We start from the raw sequence: 18,637 nt of genomic DNA on the forward strand, positions 1-18,637 counted from the left end.
ATAAAATGATGACATGACAAAATTTAAACTAACTCTTCTGTTTTATTCTACTCACTCCCTCTTTAATGCACACACACACACACACACACATCCATCCATACGTACATGCATACATGCATACATACATACATACATACATACATACATACATACATACATACATACATACATACATACATACATACATGAAGGGCTGCTGCAGTAAGTGTGTGAATCTGAGAGGGGAATACGTTGAATTAAATCATAATTAACTGATCCTCCTGTATTTTCTTTTACCCAAAGCCAGGACCTTTTCAACACACCCTCATATAATACACAATGCACACACAATATGTATACATACATACATACATACATACATATATACATACATATAATATATACATATGTATTTAAGCATATACACACATACTACATGTATCTACATACAAATACGGATAAATGTGTACATACATACATAGAAACTTGCATGCATATACATACACACACATGCATGCACAAACACACATGTATACATATATAAAGGCATGCAAGCACAGATACATATAAATATATACTACATACACATACACACACAAACACACACACACACACACACACATGCACATACACATGCACACACAAACACACACACATTTCTTTCACATATTCATGTATCCAATTCTAAATATGCTTGTGCATAGAAAACTACAGATGCATATAAGTGAATTAGTGCAGAAACAATGCATGTTAATAACTCTGAGAATGATTTATTACATTAAAGCTAATAGCTTTTGAAATTTGCAACTAACGGCAACCCTGCTTAACACTTTCTTTATATGAGGAATACCTGGATACCTACCTAAGCCAGTTTTAAGTACTGTGCATTTGGATATATTGGATTATATGCACTCATACACAAATGTGTGTGTGAGTATATCATTCCATACACACACGTGCACACATATCATAAATGTATATATCTATATAAATTAATGAATGATAGAGGAACGGAAATTACATAATCACTTTCATTCACTTACAGTTGTTTTTGCTATAAGAAGCAGTGCTTTCAGAGCTGAATGCTTGTACAAAATCCTATATATGGTTCTGAATGTAACCAACTCTTATCATCATCATCGTTTAACGTCCGTTTTCCATGCTAGCATGATGTATCTAAATGCATTCTGAAATAAACGCATATTTCCCTGTAATGGTGTGTGAGTGTGAATGCATGTATGTAAGTCCGTGTGGCTGTTCACTTGCTATAAAATAACAATAATGAAATTATTGTATACAGTGCTCAGGTGCACCACAACTTGTCAAAAGTGTGTATAAAGTATATGCAGTAATGTACAAATGTCTGGAAAGTGAACATTGTATGAGTCAGATACATGCTTGGGGAGAAAATCAGGTGTAGTGTTGGTGAATCTCAGGAAGCATGGAAGTTTTGAAGGATGCAGTGCTCCGACAACTAACAACTGATGCCAGCAGTTTGTTCCATGCTTCAGCAACTCTTAGCATGAAATAATGTTTCCGAAAGTCATGGGAGCTGTGCTGTTTTCTGACTTTGTAAACATGTTCACGGGTGTTAGACAGATGGAGTTTGAAAAGGTGCTCAGAGTTATTGTTTGTCGGAGTTTCAATGTATCCATGCCCAGGGAAATAAGGCGTTCAGAATATGATTCCAACCACTTACTCCTTTCTTCTTCTTTCTTATTAAAAGTGTAGCAGTTCTGTTATAAGCTCTCACAATGACAAAGACATACACAAATATTGCAAAGTAATAGAAATTTGTTCTGTATAGGCATAAGGCCATAAGTAGATAAAAAAAAAATCACACAAACAAAAGGCACATGATTATGAAGCAAGTTGGAAATAAACAAGCAAATAATATTTGATGTCACACAAGCAAAATACTTGGAAGAAAAGTCATAGAAAATTATGAGGTGAAACAAACAACACCAGAAGAATGTGCTAAATGAAAATAAATGTGATAATGAAAGAAACAAAAGAGAATATAACACTTTAGGTCATACCTTTAATCAGAGAGAAGGAAAAGGAATAAGAGATGTATGAGAGTAAAAGAAACAAATAACAAAGTTACAACATCTGGTTACACTAAGCCTGCCATGTAAAGCAATATTTTCAATTGAGTATTTATTTCTCTTCTTTTGCTCTTACCTCTCTTATTCCTTTTCTTTCTTTTAGATAAGGGGTATACCCCAAAATGTTAGATCCCCTTCTGTTTCTTTCACTGGCATGCACATGCATGCATACACATGCGTGCATACACACACACACACACACACACACATGTTGCAGTTATCCAAAAGGAGAGTATATTACATTTGCCCAATCATCTGATTTGTTTAAAAATAGCAAATTAATTACTTTCTTTTACTCTTTACTCTTTTACTTGTTTCAGTCATTTGACTGTCGCCATGCTGGAGCATTGCCTTTAGTCGAACAAATAGACCCCAGGACTTATTCTTTGTAAGCCTAGAACTTATTCTATCAGTCTCTTTTGACGAACTGCTAAGTTACAGGGATGTAAACACACAAGCATCAGTTGTATTTGTGTATATATGTTTGTGTGTCTGTGTTTGTCCCCCCAACATTGCTTGACAATATATATGATGGGCTTCTTTCAGTTTCCATCTGCCAAATCCACTCACAAGACTTTGGTCGGCCCGAGGCTATAGTAGAAGACACTTGCCCAAGGTGCCACACAGTGGGACTGAACCGGAGCCAAGTGGTTCGTAAGCAAGCTAATCAGTTTGTTGAAAGTGCAATGACCACTAACCATAGTAAATATCAATCTTTTCATTGTTGGACATATTTTTGATGGAAACACTTCTGTTTAGCTCCAGATTGACCCTGATCGAGCTGATTTATGTTCAAAGACATTCCAGACATAACTATCTAGTCTGAAATGTCTTTATTTGACAGGCATAATGTATCCAAGTGTACCTTTCGTAACAGTTTTAATGATCGTGAAGAGTTTCTATTGTTAGCTCCTGAAGGAAGGTAAATTTTATTAATGTATATAGCAGTTTTGATTCTTTAGGATTTTTTGGAAATTTTAAGTAACAACTGATTATGGTTGCATATTCAAGTGTCTGAAATGAGGTTTCTCTAATGGATATCTGGAGTAATGTTAACCAACAGGGTGCATAGCTCAGAGGTCAGAGAGTCTTTCCAGGTCAAGCTGCTACTCTCCTCTAAAAGGTCACAGATCTGGTAACACAGACATGTTTTGAATGTCACAGGAAAGAATCACAAGACAAAGTTCTTCAAGCTGAGCCAAGTGGCAGAAGATCCAGGGATAGACCAAGAATGAGATAGTAGGATAATATACATAGTCTCAGTTGAGACATCTGGGAACCCTGCTGGAAAGTGTAATGACAAAAATATATGCAAGTGACAGAGGCAGTATTAACCCCGAGAAGTAATATATATCCCCACTTAAATGAAGATGATCTGTTAGAAGAAACTATACTGGGATCTCTAACCCCACAACCCTCCAAGGAACAGTGGTCAGACAAAACGGAGGAACAGATTAATAGTTCACACAAACTGCAGCAAACTATCTGAACCAGCATTATTGAATTTAGATTATGGGTGCCACTTGTTATATGTGCCATATATTTGACTGGGTTACATGAAAGTATTGGTCGTGGCAGTAGTGGTAACACTGCAGTGCTTTTGGTAGTAGATGTAGCAACAGCTTACATTGAAGATCTCTAATCAAGTTTCTTGTGATTGATTTTAAGCTGTTTCTGAAAAATGTGTAATTAAAGAGTCTATACTTTTTAAATGGTTGCATCAAAGAAGAAGTAAAAAGTGATTCAATGCAAATTTAATTGGAACTTTTTATAAAATAGAATATTGATTTCTTACAGTGGCACAAGACCAGATCTGGAAAGACAACATACATATGCATATAAATACATATATAAATATATATACAATTTTATATTTATATATATATATATGCATATCTATCTATCTATCTATCTATCTCCCCCTCTCTTTCTCACATATTCTCTCTCTTGCCTCTCTCTCCCTCTCTCTCTCTCTCTCTCTCTCTCTCTATATATATATATATATATATATATACATACACACACACACACACACACACACACACAGATACACACACACACACATATATATATGTATGTATGTGCCCGATGCCAGTGCCACCTGACTAGCACCCATGCTAGTGGCACATAATAAGCACCATTCAAGTGTGGGTCAATGCCAGTGCAACCTGACTAGCTCCCCGTGCTGGTGGCACATAAAAAACACCAACTGAATGTGGTCAATGCCAATGCTGCCTTACTGACACCCATGCCAGTGGCACATAAAAAGCACCCACTACACTTTCGGAGTGGTTGGCGTTAGGAAGGGCATCCAGCTGTAGAAACCTTGCCAGATCAGATTGGAACCTGGTGCAACCTACAGGCTTGCCAGTTCCCAGTCAAACCATCCAACCCGTGCCAGCATGGAAAACGGACGTTAAGCAATGATGATGTATATATATATATATATTTTTGACTAACGGTAGTGCTCCTGCATGGCTGCAGTCAAGCAGGTGAAACAAATAAAAGAAAAGAATATATATATATATATATATATATATGTATGTATCATCATCATCATCATCATCGTTTAGCGTCCGCTTTCCATGCTGGCATGGGTTGGACGGTGCAACTGGGGTCTGGGAAGCTAGAAGGCTGCACCAGGCCCAGTCTGATCTGGCAATGTTTCTACGGCTGGATGCCCTTCCTAACGCCAACCATTCCATGAGTGTAGTTGGTGCTTTTTACATGCCACCGGCACAGGTACCAGATGAGGCTGGCAAACGGCCACGGTCGGATGGTGCTTTTTACGTGCCACTGGCATGGAGGCCAGGCGAGACTGGCAAACGGCCACGATCGGATGGCGCTTTTTACGTGCCACCGGCACGGAGGCCAGGCGAGGCTGGCAACGGCCACGATCGGATGGTGCTTTTTACGTGCCACTGGCACGGAAGCCAGTCTGGGCAGCACTGGCCATGGCCACGTTCGGATGGTTCTCTTATGTGCCACCAGCACTGGTATCACAGCTACAATTTCCATTCATGTTGATCGATTTTGATTATACATATATGTGTATATAAATATTTATAAATGAATGCATATGTGTGACTGTGTGCAGGCATGTGTGTGTGTGTGCATATGTATGTGTATATGTGTGCATGCATATGCATGTGTGTGCATGCATGTGCATGTGTGTGCATGTGTGTGTATGCAATTGCATGCTAATCACACACACATATATAGCAACATAAGCAAATGATTTATATTATGCAATACATTTTTTAATGCAAAATTATTGTAACAAGGAAGAATAACAATAAGAATAAAAGTACAAAAGCATAAAATGCAATAAGAATGATAGCAACAATAACAAAAATGTATTTTGAGTTATCATCCCTGTTACTCAAGTTTTAATAAACGAACAGAATGAATTTTTGCTGAATTTTTAAAGTTTAATTTTACAGAAAAGTTCTTCAAGTATATGTATATACGCTTTATTTGCATGTGTGTTCCTGTGTGTGTGTGTTGCTGCGTGTAGACGTACATGACCATATATACACATAGATACATGTGTAGTTGTAATTAAGTAACTACACCATAAGATTCATATCATAGTTAGTCACATGTATTAGGGGGTTATTGATTTGAAGAGATGTATGAATGCGTGTGTGTGTGCATGTGTATGTGTGCATGTGTGTGTGTGCATGTGTGTATGTGTGCGTGTGTGTGTGCATGTGTGTGTGTAGGTGTGTGTTTGTGTAAGTGCTTGTGTGAATGTATTCTCTATTTTTAATGATTTGAAATCTTCCTGTGTGGAAGGAGCTAGTTTCTGACAAAGATACAATGGTACAAAGCCCTATTATATTGAATTTCAGAAAAGCTTTGCATATTACTCTTTTACTCTTTTACTTGTTTCAGTCATTTGACTGTGGCCATGCTGGGGTACCACCTTTAGTCGAGCAAATGGACCTGAGGAACTTATTCTTTGTAAGCCTAGTACTTATTCTATCAGTCTCTTTTGCTGCACCACTAAGTTATGGGGATGTAAACACACCAGCATCGGTTGTCAAGCGATGTTAGGGGGACAAACACAGACACACAAACATATATGCACACATACATACATACATACATACATATATATATATATATATATATATATATATATATATATATAATATATATATATATATATATATATGATGGGCTTCTTTCAGTTTCCGTCTATGAAATCCATTCACAAGGCTTTGGTTGGCCCGAGGCTTTAGTAGAAGACGCTTGCCCAAGGTGCCAGGCAGTGGGACTGAACCCGGAACCATGTGGTTGGTAAGCAAGCTACTTACCACACAGCCACTGCTAGCAGATTGCTTTTATAATGTGCAAATTAGCTAGTTGATTTCTTTTTATGAACTACCTTCCCCAGAGCATCACTTAGGCATTTACTCACAAAATCAAGTGCAATAATATTGGTATAAATGTGAATTTATAATCTGGGTACAGAAGCTGAAGACTTCAAAGGAGTTGTCTATATTTATTCACTTTCTCTTTGCTTTTATAAAGAGATATTCAGCAGGGCAGCTGACTTTTAAGCATGTACATGTTTATGGTAAGTATGTGTGTGTGTGTGTATGCATAAATCTATATATATATGACTGTGTGTGTATTGTTGGCGATTTTCTTTCTCCGTTTTCCCTTCCTAAAACCTTCCTTTTTCTATGTTTCTGACGAATAGCTCAGCTCGAAACATTAAATCCTCCTTCTTTCTTTCCTTTCTTGAGTGTCCAATAACACTATACTTGTTTCACATCCTCATGTTGTAGTGTTTTCTCTTTGTTCATGTTTGGAGTAACGATATATATATATATGTATAAATATATATTCTATATATATATATATATATATATATGTTCTGGCACACTGTGCCGGTGGCACGTAAAAAGCACCCACTACACTCATGGAGTGCTTGGCGTTTAAAGGGCATCCAGCCGTAGAAACATTGCCAGATCAAACTGGGCCTGGTGCAGCCTTCTGGCTTCCCAGACCCCAGTTGAACCATCCAACCCATGCTAGCATGGAAAGCGGACGCTAAACAATGATGATGATGATGATATATATATATATATATATATATATATATATATATATATATGTATATAAATGCCATTTAAGGGATATTTGTATCCAATGAATTACTGGTGTATTACCCATTTGTGATTATAAGCATTAGTATTAATGCTCATAAACGATAGGTAAAGACAGGAATAAACTGAAGTTTATCTATATTTATGGAAAAATGAAAAAATGGAGATAAAACTGATGACTGATAAACATCAATTATTATTTCTTGATTATAAAAAGACAATATCTCATCTTACACCTGTTTCTGTTAATGCTATTTTGAGCATAATCAGGCTTAATTATTACAATAACAATAATTATCATTGTAAATAATTATGCCAACTTAAATAGTGCAACTTCATCAGAGCACACGTACTTATTGAAGCTATTTTTCTGCTCTGATGAAGTTGCACTATTTAAGTTGATATAATTATTTACAATGATAATTATTGTGACTGTAATAATTAAGCCTGATTATGCCCAAAATAGCATGAACAGAAACAGCTGTAAGATGAGATATTGTCTTTTTATAATCAAGAAATAATAATTGATGTTTATCAGTTATCAGTTTTATCTGAGCTCCCTGAAATTTGCCCAGACTATTCTTATTCTAGCAGCTACATTTTCAGAGCATCCACCCTTGCTACTGACTTGGTCATCTAGGTAATGGAAGCTATCAACTACTTGTAGTTTTTCTCCCTGGAATGTAACAGAAGCTGTTCTCTGCACATTTTCAGTGTTTATAGCACCCAAGCATTTGCCACATACAATAACTATCTTCCCAGTTAGCCTTCCTGTGATATTGCTGCACCTCTTATGTGTCATATCTTACACTGGGTATATCTTATGGAGTTTCTACCTATGCTTTTTCTACAAATCAAGCAGGGCCATCTACCTGAAGGGATTTGTGATTTGTCTGCCTTCCTACTTATTAAGACTTTGGTTTTAGCTAAGCTGACTCTAAGGCCCTTCGATTCTAGACCTTGCTTCCACACCTGAAACTTTTCCTCTAGTTCTGATAGTGACTCAGCAATTAGAGCAAGGACATCAGCATAGAGGAGCTCCCAGGGGCATCCTGTCTTGAATTCCTCTGTTATTGCTTGGAGGACTATGATGAATAAGAGGGGGCTGAGGACTGATCCTTGGTGGACCCTTATCCTTATCCGGAATTCTGCACTGTACTTGTTGCCAACCCTCACCTTACTGACAGCATCCCTGCACATGGCTTGCACAACTCTCACTAACCATTCATGTATCCCTAGTTTCCTCATTGACCACCAGATAAGGGATCGGAGGACCCCGTCAAAAGCTTTCTCCATGTCAATGACAGCCAGGTACAGAGGTTTATCTTTAGCTAGGTATTTCTCCTGCAGCTATCTTACCAGAAATATAGCATCAGCAATGCTTTTCTCTGGCATGAACCCAAACTGCATCTCATCAAACTGACTCTCTCCCTATTTAGTTGGGCTATGGGCCTCTCCGTGACCTTCATTACCTGATCCAACTACTTGATACCTCTGTAATTATTTGTATCTAAAGTGTCACCTTTAAAAAAAAAAAAGACTCCGCCGGTTACGACGACGAGGGTCCCAGCTGATAAGATCAACGGAACAGCTTGCTCGTGAAATTAATGTGCAAATGGCTGAGCATTCCACAGACACGTGTACCCTTAACGTAGTTCTCGGGGATAATCAGCGTGACACAGAGAGTGACAAGGCTGACCCTTTGAAATACAAGTACAACTCATTTTTGCCAGCTGAGTGGACTGGAGCAACGTGAAATAAAGTGTCTTGCTCAAGGACACAACGCGTCGCCGGAATCGAACTCACAACCTTACGATCATGAGCCAAATGCCCTAACCACTAAGCCACGCGCCGGTGCTGCTACACCAGGTATTGAGTATGACTCCTTCATGTATCACTTGGTTAACTATATGGGTGACTAGGCTATAGCCAACACTGCCAGATATTTTGAGCATTTCTGCAGTGATTCCTGATTCCCTGTCTTCATACCCTTGAATGCTTTATCTATCAAGGTACTGTCAATTCAGGTAGCTGGTCTCTCTGTTGGGTTGGCATTCAGCAGTATCTCTTTCTCCCATTCATTCTCTTTATTTAACAACCTTTCATAGTGGCATCTCCAAACCTCTCTCTTTGCAACCTCGTTTAATGCAAGTGTACCATCATCCATGTTAAATTTCTTCTACACGCTAAGGCCTAAGTTTTTACATTTAAAATCCAGTTTAAAAATGTTCTTCGATAAGATAAGTAACGTATTTATATAACAATATTATTGAATTTCTGAATTGAATTTTGTTTGATTATTATTGTAAAAATATTAATTTCTATATTGTTATTTGATAATTAGTAGTTACGATATGTATATTTATTTACTTATTATTATTATTTTTTTAAAATTATTATCTTGTGAATTAACGCATTAAATATAATTTACATTGTGAAATAGTTTTGTAAGACAAAATCTAATGTAATAGGTAGGAATTGTATTTGTTATGTAGTATTGCATTTAAGTAAATACTTTTAATATTAATTGATACTTTGGTTAATTCTATAAGTGTGTGTAATATTAAATCTATTTATAAATCAATTATATAATAAGTTTAACTAACTTGTGTGTATATATTTGAACCATTTTTCTATTTTAATTCTTATAGTCATAGTTTGTAGCAGTATTATGTATATAAGTTAGCATTAAGTTTTTTAGTATATACTACTTAATTAGAATAAGATTTAATTTAGATGTTTATTAAATAAAGGAATAAATAAATAATTTAATGTATATAGATTAAATTATAGTATTTTAGCTTCACTTAATGTATATTATGTATTATATATATATATATATATATATTTTGTTTTAAATATTTTGTTTTAATTACTTGTATTTGAATTTTCTAGCAATGATATATTATAATTTGTTATTTTTCTCTTCTCATCATCATCATCTTCTATAAGCTAAAATTTATTTTCATGGGTAAAATAAATATTTATATCTATTTATTTTAGTTTTATTTATACCCCATGTTTAACGAGATAAATTTTATAAACAATAAGTCATATGTATTAAGTTTAAAGATTTAGTTAACAGAATACATTTAAGATATTTCGTGTTTTTATTTTAACATATATTATTGAATTTTGTTTGATTTTTATTGAAAAATTACGTATTTTTATATATATTTATATTTTCTTACAAGATAATATACATATATTTATTTATTTAATTATTTTATTGTTTTATCTGGGACCTGATGAGTGACTATATTTAAATTGAATTGATTTAACTGTTATTAGTTTGAAAATATAGCTATGAAACACGTGTAGTTTTTTTTCTAATTATATAATATTTATTATTTTGTACTTTACTTAATTATAGGTATATGTTTTATCGCTTATTTAATTTTTTTCTATATATTTTGATTTAATTATGTAATTGTTGAATTGCTACATGGTGGTTCTTCTCTAATTTATATACACATATTATATATATATATATTATATATATATATATATATATATATATATATATATACATATATATGCATAAATCTATTTATCTATCTGTCTATCTATCTATCTATCTATCTATATATATATATATATATATATATATATATATATATATATATATATATATATTGTATGCATACATGCTCACATACACACACACAAAGGCTTGTCAGATAAATTTGTTTTTACTATTTATTTAAAACCTTACTTTTCATCAACAGTTTTAACAAATTAGTTAATGTTACATTCTCCTTCATAGGAACATAACTCATAAAAATCTTACCATTTTTCCAGTGATAATTTAAATTATTTACTTTTATTTCCTGTCACTTATTATCATATCTATGATGCATTACTATATATGCTTGTGAGAAAAATTACATTATTACATTTTCTGGCCAAAATATGTCCTTTAAATTAATTAAACTGAATCTGTCATATAAACCTTTTATAAACTTATTTTATTGATCCTGAAAAAATGAACGACAAACTTGATCTTGGTGAAATTTGAACTCAAAACATAAATCCGGAAGAGTTACTGCTTTGGTCCCTTGCCTTCAAAATTTCAGGCCTTCTGCCTAAAGAAAGGATTATTAAGGTGGCAAGCTGGCAAAATGGTTAGCACGTCAGACAAAATGCTTAAGCAGTATCTCTTCCAGCTTTATGTTTTGAGTTCAAGTTCCACCGAGATCGAGTTTGTCTTTCATCCTTTCAGGATTGATGAAATAAGTACCAGTTGCATACTGGGGTTGACATAATTGTAAAGCCCAATTCCATCACTAAATATTCTGGAGTGTGACTCAGAAGGTAGGTATACTATTGTATTAATATAAAGGTGAGTGTACACACAAGTGTTGTTTCTAACTGCATGGTTCCTTTGGGTAGACTTGAAGCTGAAGATTTTTAAAGTTGGAGGAAGAGTAAGTTAGAACATGAATAATATCAATTATAGAAACAACAACTTGAATAAAAACCAAGTTGTGGACTCCAATCGACTACCATTTGCACCAACTGGGGAAGCCTCTGTGTTGCTCTTGTTCTGTTAGAAAAAACATCAAAGTTTTCAATCATTATCACATCCACATTCTTAAAATACTGTTGGACACATTAGATAATATGGTTGTAGAAACACTGGATCTGAATCTCCTCTGCCCTCACCCCTCAAATGGTTTGTCATGGTTGGAAGGTTGTTTGATTAAAGATCTGTTCAAAAGAGCTGAGCCCTTAAACAACAATAACAACAGCAATTCACATTATATATGTATGTCACCAGTACAAACGTAACTTCTGATGATTTCAGAAAAGAATTAACTGGAATGAATGACTTCTGCTCCGTCATCATCCTACAGACATTACTCTCATGCAGAATAAAGATAAACCTCATGGGAAAATATTTCCTTGCTAGGAAACAAATGAATGTTAGTGATAGGAAGGGCATTCAACCATAGAAAAATCTGCCTCATCAAGCTTTGCCTGACCCATGCAAGTATGGAAAAGTAGATGCTAAAACAATAATGATGATGATGATGACGACGATGATGGTGATGGTGGTGATGCAAGATTGTATTAACATGTATGTATATAGACTCAACACTTACATTCACACAGACTCACATACGAATATCATGAACGCAAAAATTATATGGAAATCAATGAATTTATAAAACATTTAAGTCTACATTTCTATTAAATGTTGTCAATAGGTTGAGAAGAAAATGTGTATAGAATCGAAGTCAACTATTTCATCAGTAATTTCAGTGAGTATGTTGTTCTTGTGGTAAACTGAAATTTTGATGTAATGTTGTAATACCTAACTCTCTCTCACTCATTGTATTATACTCCCACTCTGCAATCTCTCTTTCTTTTCCTCATTTGTTCTTTTCATTGCTTCTACTATATTTTTCTTTTTTTTTCTTTCATCCCACTCTTTTTTGTGTTGTTTTTTCTTTATTTCCTTTATTTTATACCTCCTGCTTTGCACCATTTATTCTTTCATATAAAACTTCAGTTTGTAACTAGTTTTATTTTTCAGTGTCAAATGATACGTTTGTAATTGCATTGTCTGTTAGTGGAACTGAAATGGAATTGAAAAAATTCAGTTTTGTCAAAAACAAACAAAAATATATATATAAATAAAAATACATAGACTAAATAATAAAGAAATATAAAAAATAAGCTGGAACATTTTTGTATTGTATTTTTTTGGTTAAATCCATTGCAAATTGGTGAATTAAGTAACACTTTCTACCACTAACCTTTAATAAGCTCCAATCTTAGAAGTTAAGAACATACAGTCACTTTCAAAATTACTATGTGCAGTCAAACGAAAAGGCTGATTTTTATTCTTCAGTATTGTAAGTAGTATGAGTCAATAGCAGATACTGAATCTATCAAAATAAGAAAAAAGGAAGAAACAAACAAACAAACAAGCAAACAAACAAAGAGAGGAAAAAGAAAGTAGGAAGGAAGAAAGGAACACGTATAGAAATGTATTGAACACAATTATTCAAATGAACAACTAGATTCTTCTTTAATGTACTTTTGGTAACTTGTAACCTAACACATAGTCGCATACTGTTTCTTTCTGTTACATAATAGAGAAGTTGTTGAAGATGCAATGGTCGAATAGATAAGATGCCAGCTTCCAAAGATAATGTGTCAAGAGTTTGTGCGTTTACATTGGTGCCACATAGTGTGACTGAGAACAGTATTTAGTTCAAGCTATTTAGGTGAGCCTCATAGTAGTGGGGTAACTGCACTATGCATTTTCATTTCATTACTGAAAGAATTGATGTATAGAAACTAAAGGATAATCAATTGATTTAATGACCAACAATGGGTAGCAAACAATGAAATTCTTACATTCTTTTGATTTCCTGTAATTCAGACCAATTCATGGTCCCAGTAGACAAAATGGAAAAGATGTTGCTTGAGAGGAATCAACTTACTGCTCTAAGTGGAGGCAGCATAGTAAAATTGACAAGTGGTTGTTGTTTAGCACCAGTTCAGTCCTGAATGAACAAACCTATGATAAAAAACATTCCAGACATGGCCATACCATCTTTTTCCTTACACTACATTGCTTGAGAGGATGGCAAGGGAGATGCACTGGAACAGCCATGCTGACTTACAGATAGCCATGGTAATGGGTACATGGATAACTGAATAGATTGGCTCCCTGAACAACCAGCTAAAAGGAGGTTTGCAGTTCATGTTCTGTCAAAGCATTTAACTCCCAATGGACTCGTCCACCTAGCTATACAGAATAATTGCAGGGTAGAATCAACTTACTGCTCTAAGTGGAGGCAGCATAGTAAAATTGACAAGTGGTTGTTGTTTAGCACCAGTTCAGTCCTGAATGAACAAACCTATGATAAAAAACATTCCAGACATGGCCATACCATCTTTTTCCTTACACTACATTGTTCAATGTGGTCTTTTTTTAATGATAAAATGATCAATGATATTTCAGCTCTCCTTTTCACTAGAACTGTTCAATGTATCGTTACTTCATTTTAAGTTAGTAGGGTGTGATCTGAGAGAAAAAAGGCTGCTATTTCTGGCAGGTTGAGCAACTACATAAAGGCTTTCTTGTTAACTTGACAAGTGGTTTGTTAATATATAATGCTAAGTCGACCTTCTGATTGAAGGAAGATTCTCTTTGCCAAAGATACATTACACAAAGTTGGTATCTACAATGGCATACCTTTAACCTAATGAGTTAAGAGATTCCTAACATAATTACTAATCACATATATAGTAAAGCTGAATTTGTTTGATAGCATAATTTAAATGTTGTTGTTGTTGAGCCCTGATTCAGCAGATCTATGATCCAGGCGTTCCAACTATGACCTTCCTATCTTTTATTGAGATATATCTAAGACAACATTAACTATTGTCTTTCCTTAGCATATGATTTAAAAAAAAAATTGGTATTGTATCTAGTAGATTGAACAACCATGTAGAGCCTCTCTCATTGGTTCATATAATCTAAATGTGTTAGATTATTTTTCTTCCACTTAAAGTAGATATTGTGTTCAAACATATTTATTTTAAAATTCATTATTGTTCTGGGAGTTTGAATCTTAGGGACATTTGCTTCTTAAAGGTTAATTCAGAGGAAGAAGAATATTATCCATGACCTTTGACCTTTGCAGTAACCTCTGAGAGTGGTAGGAGTAAATTATTCTTAGACTGGAGACATAGCCCAAATGGTTTGTTGTCACCAATATGTGTGGAGGTGGTGGTGGTGAGTGCTATTTTACTTTTCGTTTATTTGGTTTAGCTTTCATTGTAGGGATAGACTCTTCAGAACTAACTTTGTAATGTAAGTTCAGTTCCTAGTTGTAGCAATTTCACTTAGTTTGTTTATACTTGGGGAAAGATATGAATGTCACAAATTTTATTTCTCAATTCCTTTAGCATCAACAGAGCTGATGTCCCATTGATGGATATCAATGAAGCAAAATATCAAGCAATTGACTGTATTTATTACCATGGAATAATTATATATGTATACATCATTGCCGCTTCTTCTTCTTCTAAGATACTGCCTTTAGTTGGACAATTTGACAGGATTCAGTGGGTCAGAGGACTTCCTCATGCTCCAGTGTCTGCTTTGGCATGGTTTCTCTGGCTGGATTTCCTTCCTAACACTAACCATTTTACAGAGTAGCTTACAAGACTAAGAATTCCCTTCGTTCTGTGGGGTTATATTTAAGAGAACTTTTCAAGTTTCTTCCCTTTTCTTTCTTTGTATAATTACTTTAAAATTCTTCAAAAGATTCAACTAAAGATGCTCATAAATTATTGGACTTTGCAAAGCAATTAAATACAGTTAATAGATTCTAATGGACACAGAGGATATGACCTGATTAGAATAGCTAATACTCAAATTAGCTGACCAACTGTGATGCTGAAATTGTGAATATTTCAGATTCTGCATCCTGTTGAAATGAAGAAAGAAAAAAAAAAAAAAGTAAGAATATTCTGTACAATGGAGACTAATGAGAAGTGTAACAATTTTCTTCAATCTATTGGCATTAAAATGAGCCATATCTGGCCAAAATATTCTACCTGTTTTATGTTCAAACTGGCCAAATCTGGCCTCTCCCACCTAACCTACAATGTCATTCTAAAAGTAATGGATAACATCTTTGAAATCTCAAAAGTATGACGTAAGGCATGATTACTTCAAAACAATGTGAATAAATATGCATTAAATTTGACAGAGTAATCCAAGAGCAGAATGTTAAATAATATTTGTTCAGAAGTTTGCTTCCCAACCACATGGTTCTGGATTTGGTCCCATTGTGTGGCACATTGCATAAGTATCTTCTACTGTTACCCGGGGCCAACCAAAGCCTTGTGGGTGGACTTGGTAGACAGAAACTATCATTCATACACTATGAGTCAGTCCTGCCCACAAGAGCCAAAGCCGCATATGTGCAAAATGAAATCACGCATGAGTGACACATGTCATGACACAGCTGACAAAGCTTACTTCATCAAATAGTTCCTCAGGAACATAATTTACAGTGGCTATTCTCCATTTTTAGCCAAATGATTGTGCTTAAACATTAAAGTAAGTAAACCACATAAGAAGGCCCATAATCCCAAGTCAGAAATATGCTTCTTAAACTGCCCTAATTTGATGACAGAACCATTGCAACTATACAACCTCCAATCTGCAGGGAGGGACTCAACAGGCTGATGGTGCACACCAGTTGATCCCCGAGGAAATTTCTGTCAAGGTATAACATCACAGGTAGCATCATGCGGTGCATACTATCCAATTGCCCCATCAATGACTTCAAAATGTGCTCAAGGGCCTATGTGGTAGTCTACAGTAAATATGGAGCATTCTATATTGGGTGTACAACCAGGAAATTGCACGTTTGAATAAAAGAATGTATGTCTACAGACTCTTCAATCAAAAAACATCTAAAGAAGTGCCAGACCCAGAACTTCAAGGTATCTATCAGGGCTACTCAGTGCAACAGGGCTAATCTCAGAATCATGGAAGCCCTCCTTATCAGCAAACTGGGACCAGCCATAAACAACAGGAAAGAACTTCATGAAGCAGACTGGTTACTATAGCAACACCATATCACCTTCCTCTCTCCTCCTTCCCAGACATCTGATCAATGACCTTTTCCATCTCTCACTTTCCCAAATGTCCTGAAGAAGGAGTCATAGCTCTGAAGTATAGACATATGAGGTAAAACTACAATTTTGTTTTGCTTTCTTTTCTTTTTGTAGTTTACTTTATATCTTCTTGCATTGTTCTCTCCTTACACAACGATTCTCTTTAAAGTGACATCATACAATGCTTCATCAAACTATTCCATTTTAATATGTGTGTGTGAGTGTGTGTCTTTGTGCTTGTGTTTGTCTCCCAGCATAACTTAATGACCGGCATTGGTTTGTTTACATTCCTGTAACTTAGCGGTGTGGTAAAAGTGACAAGTAGAAAAGTACCAGATTTAAAAAAAAGTGCTGTGCTCAATTAGTTTGACTAAAACCCTTCAAGGTTGTGCCCCAGCATGATCACAGCCCAGTGACTGAAATAAGTAAAAAATAAATTAAAAGAATAGAATAAAAAGATTCTGAGAATTACTTAGAAAATAGATTTTATATGACAATACTGGGGTGAGAGAACCTTTCTATTTTGTGTCACTTCATAGTTGCTGTCCCTCAGTAAAGTAGGGTGCAGGGGTGATACTATAAAATAAACCTACTATATTTAATCATATCCATCTCTATGTTTGTGAGTTTACATCTTACCTTAGTTAACATTGCTTATCAATTCTTCAGGGATGTAAAAATAACAGTGTTTTCACTCTATTTGATTTAATCAATAATGTTTTACCTTCCCACCTCACCGCTACAGAATTAGCCTCATGTTTTGTCCAAGGAAATCAATATGATAATTGTTAGAGTGTTTTGTTTTTAATGACTGGATTATTTTTTAATATTTGTTGTTTAACCTTTAGAACAATTTTAATGAAGACTTTTGTGAAAAAATGACATATTCTATTCCATATGCTTTCTCATTTTTATCAATATGTTTATCTTCATTTTTGATGTAGCTTAATATTTCCAAGAATACTGATGTAAAATCTTGAGAAAGTAAATCAAAACATATTTATATGATGAACATCATAGTTAATGTGACATATGAGATTTGATGTAATACAGCTCAGTTTCTTTCCAACCAGTATGAACAGAAAACGCAGAAAACATTCATAGTTTTTATCCTTGTCCATGTTATAAAGCTGTATCAAAATACTTTAAAAAAAACAACAACAAAAAAAAAACAAAGAAACAAATAAACAAACAAAAATACCATTATTTGATGCTTTTTCTCAAGAGTTGGCTATCTCATATAAAAGTTCATATAATTGTTCTGAAAAGCAAAATGAACTGGATAAAATGGTAATGTACCACTCATAGATTGTGAGTTCAAATCCACTGCAGGCATTTTTTTGTGTTTCTATGCAAGTCATTTTATTCTACATTGCTTCAGTTCATCTAGCTGTCAAAAATATGCACAAGATTTCCTGGGAAAATATCCATCTTGTAGAAAGATATTGCTGATAATGAAAGGTCAAAGAAATTGTCTGTGTTTGTCATGCCAACATGAGAAATATCATTGTCCTAATCTGACATCACTGCTGCTGCTACAACCAACATTGTCATTGATATCATCATCTACAACTTGCATTTGCAATAGGTATAACAACAGATGTACTTTATTTTCTGTTCCATCAATAGTGTCCTAAGTTCGTTAACAGGTCTTGACCTTGATTTTGGAAGGATTCTTAGCAGAGGGCTCATTTATTTGTTTAATGTCTGTTTTTCCATTCAAGCATGAGTTGGACGGGGACTTAATAGAAATAGAATTTTAAAGCCAGATACTTT

The 18,637-nt window shown here is 34.6% G+C and overlaps 1 long non-coding RNA gene across 1 annotated transcript; it reads right to left on the reverse strand.

Annotated features, from left to right (window-relative positions):
• Positions 1–5,858: 5,858 nt before the first annotated feature.
• LOC118762838 lies at positions 5,859–6,491 on the reverse strand. The gene is made up of 2 exons (XR_004998587.1): positions 6,421–6,491; positions 5,859–5,966 (listed from the first exon to the last, which is right to left on the reverse strand). It is a non-coding gene; the product is annotated as an uncharacterized LOC118762838 (long non-coding RNA).
• Between the last annotated feature and the right edge of the window lie 12,146 nt (positions 6,492–18,637).

Source organism: Octopus sinensis, linkage group LG3 (assembly GCF_006345805.1).
Source record: "Octopus sinensis linkage group LG3, ASM634580v1, whole genome shotgun sequence".
In the NCBI taxonomy this organism is placed as follows: Eukaryota; Metazoa; Mollusca; class Cephalopoda; order Octopoda; family Octopodidae; genus Octopus; species Octopus sinensis.